Raw genomic sequence first — 6,203 nt, 5'->3', positions numbered from 1 at the left:
TATTTAAGTGATGATACCCTATGTTTTGTAGTTATGCTAACTACTTTGGACCCAATAAGTTTGGGGACCATATTGTACTTAAATTGTTTTAGGTACATTTGAGAAGCATTGGGTGCTTGGCTTATTCATGAAAGTGGTGGCACTATGAGGAAATTAGAGCCAAGCTCGAACCATTACCTACTACATCATTCCAATGCTATCACGGTAACAAGTATCTACTTCATGCATACACTTCTTGCATTCAACCTTGTGTAGGTTGCATCATGGCATGAATTTCTTGACTCGTTCTTGTCATACTTGTTTCCTTTCTCAAAGAATCGCAACAATGATCTCTTGTTGCTAGTTGTGATGTCTTTGATGATTGTGTGTTTAGAGTTCATTAATATACGATAAGATTACATTAAGCCATGTGCTATACTTTCAAGCAAAGATCTCATTGTTATATTTTCTGTCTCCCGTTTGGATATCTTATTCTTTCCTTTTGTAACTATTTCATGTGTACATCCTTCTTTGTGGATGTATATCATCATGATTGTCATCTACCTAGAATCTTATACACGTGAGCCAAGTTACAACGCTAGTTGATATCCCTATTCTTTCATCTCCACCGTTTCATTCTCTTTTATATCTTTGGTGGCTCCGTGGAAGCATTTGTTGTATGAGTGCGTGTCTTACCTCTTTGCATCTTAGTGCACTCATGTTTGGTGAAGATTGTTGTCCTCGTGCTTGTCTTGACAAGCCTATTATTTCCTATCTTCATCATGGGTTGTCACAAGCTTTGATTTTTAATTTGCTACTAGTGAGCTTGTGAATCCATTTGCTTGATGTGTGTGTGACCTTCTTAATTTCGTGTGTGTGGGAAGGACATGTCTTGCACCTTGTATCTCATTTACTCAAGACTATGTTGATGCTTAATTCTCATCCTTATACTGGTCTTCTCAAGTGCTTTGACGTGACTCACACATATCATTTTGGTTGTGCCTATTCTTAGGTTGCCTCATTTATATGTTGCTCAACCATATGTTTGTTGCAAATGCTAGGCTTCTTTTCTTATCTATGCTTGCTTGCAATTGTTTTGTGTTCCTATTGATTTTTGGGGGAGTGATGATCCTATTTTGTGCACTTGTATCCAAATACAAAAATTCTAAATAGTGCACAAATCATGGGGAGCTTCTCTATTTTACTTAGAACACTCCTCTTCCCAAATCGTAGTATTCATTTATCCTTTTGGCTCATCGGATCTTTTGATTGCTTGCTTCACTTTGTGTTATGCAAATGAGATCAATTTGTGCCATGTGCCTTGCTATTATGACTAGGCTCAAGTTGTATAATAGTGGATTCACTTGTGGATATCATGTTCTTATCAATTGCAACCTTTCTTTTTGTGTATACGAGTTTCTTTGTGGATACATATCATGATTATTATAGGCCACTTAGAAATTTTTATACATGAAAAAGTTCATATCTTCGTATCTGATTGCATTCTATAGATTTCGAGCTCCTTCAATTGTTCATCATTGAATATGTGCATTTGTTTTCACTCACATTTTGTTATATGCACACATCAAGGAGGAACTCATACTATATTGGTCTGCTAGATGTTTTGTCTTCCATTTTGGCATTTGTTGCCAATGGGGGAGAAGTTTAGAGGGTTTAAGATAAATATCTTTTCTAGTTCTTGTTGTCACTCATGCATATCTACCCTTGTTATATATTCTTATTGCATGGATGAGTCTTGTATATAGAGAAATCTTCTCCTAGTTTATGTCAACCAATATATGCAATGACATTCAAAGTTCATTCACAAATTCATATATTATGGGGGAGTTTACTCTATATACTATGGGTGTACTATCATCAAATGCTTGTGTAGTGTATTGATGATACTACAACCATCCCAAGTATACAATTTATCTTTGGATAAATTTCATGCTTGTCGAAAAATTCATTATATAAACCCTCTTGTTGAGATTGTCATCAATTACCAAAATGGGGGAGATTGAAAGTACATGTAGTCCCCATGTGTGGTTTTGGTAATTAAATGACAATCCTAATGGACTAATGCTTGCATTGAGATATACATTTGAAGGAAAGTTCCATTTGCAATGCATGAAGAATATTGGATGAATTGGTGGATGAAATCCATCAACATCTATATATGCATTGAGATTTGATAATGAATGACAATTCCTATGAAGAAACAATGACATCAAGTTATATAGGAAGGTTTGTTCCATGGGTGATGCAAGAAGGATATTGAATGGATTCGGAATGAATGCCATATACATGTAGTTGTGCATCAAGATTAATCATGGAGCAAAGATTAAGGTTGACCAAGATGAAGATCGAAGATTGAATTCAAAGATGGTCAACACACAAGCGCAAATCATGTGCCACGTGAGATCTTGTGGTATGGTAAGAATTTGTCAATTGTGCTTTGTGTACTAACCCATACTATGTGTTGCCTATGTTTTTGAGAGGAGATTCTCATGGGCTCGCACCGAGAGAGAGATTTCAAGTGTCTATGAGAGGATGACATCAAGTGTTGATGATCATGGTTGACAAGGGCAAGTTCAAGATAACTATCCCGAAGGATTACATGCTTGAAGCTTGTGGATGATCACATGATGGACACATGAAGATAAATACAAAGCAAAGCTTCCCACATTGTGTATGGGGGAGATACTTGAAGACTTCACCAATATCTTGCCATTCAACTTGATCCAAGAAGAAACTTCAACTTCAAGCTCAAGTGAAAGGCTCGAGTCAAAGGTATTAGTTCCTTCGACGTTAGTGTTGTGGAGTGATGAACACCGAAGGAACACATACACTCAAGAATGGATTCTTGATAGCTATGTAGTGTAGACCTTTTATGATTCTTGAGTTATAGGGATCCCGCACTATTAAGAGGGGATCAAAGGGGTTCGTGATAGATTTGCTCAAGTCAACATCTTCTCTACACAATTCCACTCATATCCTATATACCAAAGAAAATCCAAAGCCAAATAGGTTACCCAAATACATGATAAAACCTTTGCATATTTTGCATCCTCCATTTTGGTTCATCTTGGGTGGTTCTCTATGTGAGGACCTGGGTTTTTTTCATAGCTTCAAAACGAGCCCAAGATCATCAAAATCCGAGTCCGGATGTAAAAGTTGTGCCTGTTTCAGTTTCTAGGCTGCAGCAGTTTGGTTTGGCCGGATCATCCGGGTCCTCTCCCATATCAAGCGGGCTTTGCCCGGATCATCCGGGTTCCTGCCCGGATCATCCGGGTTATTCGTAAAATTCATCATAGAAGCTTATTCCGCTAGCCGGATCATCCGGCTACCCACCCGGATCATCCGGCAATTGCCCGGATCATCCGACTATGTCCCCGGACATCCGGGTATCTACTTCACCACATTGTATATTGACCTTCCCGGATCATCCGGGCATTGCCCGGATCATCCGGGTATGCGTCCAGATCATCCGGGCAGGTCAACAACTGCGGGAAACGGCTCTATTTTCTTTGGGGGTATAAATATCCCTCTCCCACTCCGGGGGAGGGTTGAGCACTTCATCCCAAATCGTCCCAAGAACACAAGTGGCTCCCTATCACTTCTCCTACACCAAATCTTAGATCCCGGAGAGATTAGTGAGTGTTCCTGAGAGTTGTTCCAATCAAAAGATAGATCCTCTCCCTCTCCCTCTTGTGACCAAAGCAATTCGTGATTTGAGCAAGTGTTGAGCATTTCCCCCTTGATCTTGTTACTCTTGGAGGTTGGAGACTCCTAGGCGGTAGGAGTGCTCCGGTGAGGAATGAACTTGTGATTTGTCCCCCGGAAAGTTTGTGAAGGTTTGGAGGCCGCCTCAAGGTCTACCACTAGTGGTTGAGAATCGCCTTCGTGGTGATATCTCAAGGAGAATAGGGTGATCCTTCGTGGCGTTGGTGTGCCTTTGTGGTAACATTCACCTCTCTAACGGTGACTAGCTTCCCTCCAAGGAAGTGAACATCGGGATACATCCTCGTCTCCGTGTCTTCGGTTAATTCTAACCCTAGCCACTACTTGTGGTTTACTTTGGTCTCTTGACCTTGCATTCACTATATCTTGTTGTCCTCATTATATTGTGTTGGTTACCATATCGTAGAGATTATCTAGGCCAACACTTTATAGTCCACAATTCATACTTGCTACTATTGTTCTATCGTGTGCTTAGTGTGAATTGCTAGCTTGTAACATTCATTTCCATATCTTGTGACATAACTTGTGTAAGCCTGTATTGCTTACTTGTGGTTGTGTGTATTATTCATTTATATATCTTGTGATATACATTGAGTAAGTTTGTGTAACTTACTTGTGCTTAGTCATATCCTCGTTGTTCTCATCTTGTTTATCCTAAGTTGTTGGTGCACTTAGTTAGCCTGGTATATTTAGGATTTGTGCTTGAAAAGTATCCTCTTAGTTTATTTCCGCATTAGTATATAGCCAAATCCGTATAAGATTTTAAAACGCCTATTCACCCCCCCTCTAGGCGACATCGTGGTCCTTTCACCTGGCCGGAGGCCCTATTGTTATACATTCCTTTTCAGCAAGGTTATCCATTCTTCCATGAAGAAATTGTAAGACTTATTCTATAAGTTGTTCCTGATGGATCCTTTGTGTATCCATAGCCTGATCTTTACCTGATGACCATGTCAATGCTATCTTTCTTTCCATTGTTCTGTTTAATCTGATAATCATATTTTTCTTTCCATTGTTTGGTTTAACCTTTCTTTTATCTATATGATCTAAGCATTAATATTCTCCTGCTTATGTAAACACCTCGGTGTGCAATTCTATCAACAAGACCCTGTTACTATTGTTGAGGACATTCCGGTAGCCACCGATGGACGAGAAATTTGCCTATTGGTCCACCTCGTTCAACGAGCAGGACAATGGTTCTCTTCGTCCCTCGCCCTTGGTACCGATGTGGCCGACATAATTGATAGGCTATCCTCTCACATGCCTTGTTATCATGATTGTGCAAAATATCACCACCCTTTCTACTTTTAACCCACATGCTGGGCCCATAACCCACAGGTCCCAGGATCGAAACCTGACTGTCCTGTATACCCCTATCTTCGAAGTTATTCCTCACGATTGGCTTCGTATGAAGATCACCAGCTACCTTACTAGAGATGATCTAATCTGGTATCAGACGCGATACTTATTCTCGTTGCTCTGGACCCCTTTCACACTTCGTTTCAGGTATCGAACGATTACCTACCCGCTCGAAACATCTCATGGTACCTACTTACTTTCCTCTCAATATTGTCTTAAGTTTCAATTCGAGAGTTACTTTCTGCCACCATCCCCGATGTTAACAACCAGATAGTCGACCTTTCGGAGGACCATTTTTCCGAAGTTACCCCTTATCCTTCAGACGTACAATGAAGACTCCAAAGAAAGGATGATGACTTCATCATGATGACCTGAAGCCAAGGTATGAAGACATCAAGGTTATGGATCGAACACTTAGAGAAGAGCAACCAAGACCGAGAAGACTTGTTAGAATTTTGTAACCAAATCTTTTCCCCTTTAGTCCCCCTCTTGAATCTCGGGATGAGATTTCTTGTGGTGGAGGAGAATTGTGACGCCCGGATAATTAAGCTATAGTGATCCCCCGCTAATGATGCCACGTCACCTCAGTTACTGTGGATAAACTCTCATCAGTTCAAAACCCACTTCAAACTTCAAATTTAAAACAAAAGAAAACAATAAAAGTTTTCAAATAATAAAACTAAAATGTTCGGAGTGAACCAAATATTGCATAGGTAAATTTGGTGGAGAAACCACACTTTTATAAAAGTGTAAAATACTCTAGAATGTTTTAAAGAGTAGCAAAAACAATTAGTTGAATGCCTTTTACATTAAATAAAATATTAAACTATTTTATTTAGTTGCCCAAACTTATGTGGCAGTAGCCTATTTATTAACACTAAAGTAGGGACTACTTTTATAGTTTATAAAACTAAAGTAAAAGAGGAACTTAAATTAAAACAGAAAAGAAAATAAAGAAAAAGGAAAAGAACAAAAACAGAAAACAAAACTAACTGAAAAAAATGAAAAGGAAACCCCACCCCCTGGGCCAATCGACCCAACAGGCCGGCCCAGCCTGCCTCCCCCACTCATCGTCTTCCCCCCTGTTCCCTGATGCGTTGGACGCCTGTGCGTCGTCCATG

Source organism: Triticum aestivum, chromosome 1A (assembly GCF_018294505.1).
Source record: "Triticum aestivum cultivar Chinese Spring chromosome 1A, IWGSC CS RefSeq v2.1, whole genome shotgun sequence".
Taxonomy (NCBI): domain Eukaryota; kingdom Viridiplantae; phylum Streptophyta; class Magnoliopsida; order Poales; family Poaceae; genus Triticum; species Triticum aestivum.
The sequence above is the reverse complement of the archived record's forward strand: the minus strand, read 5'-3'. Positions refer to the sequence as shown.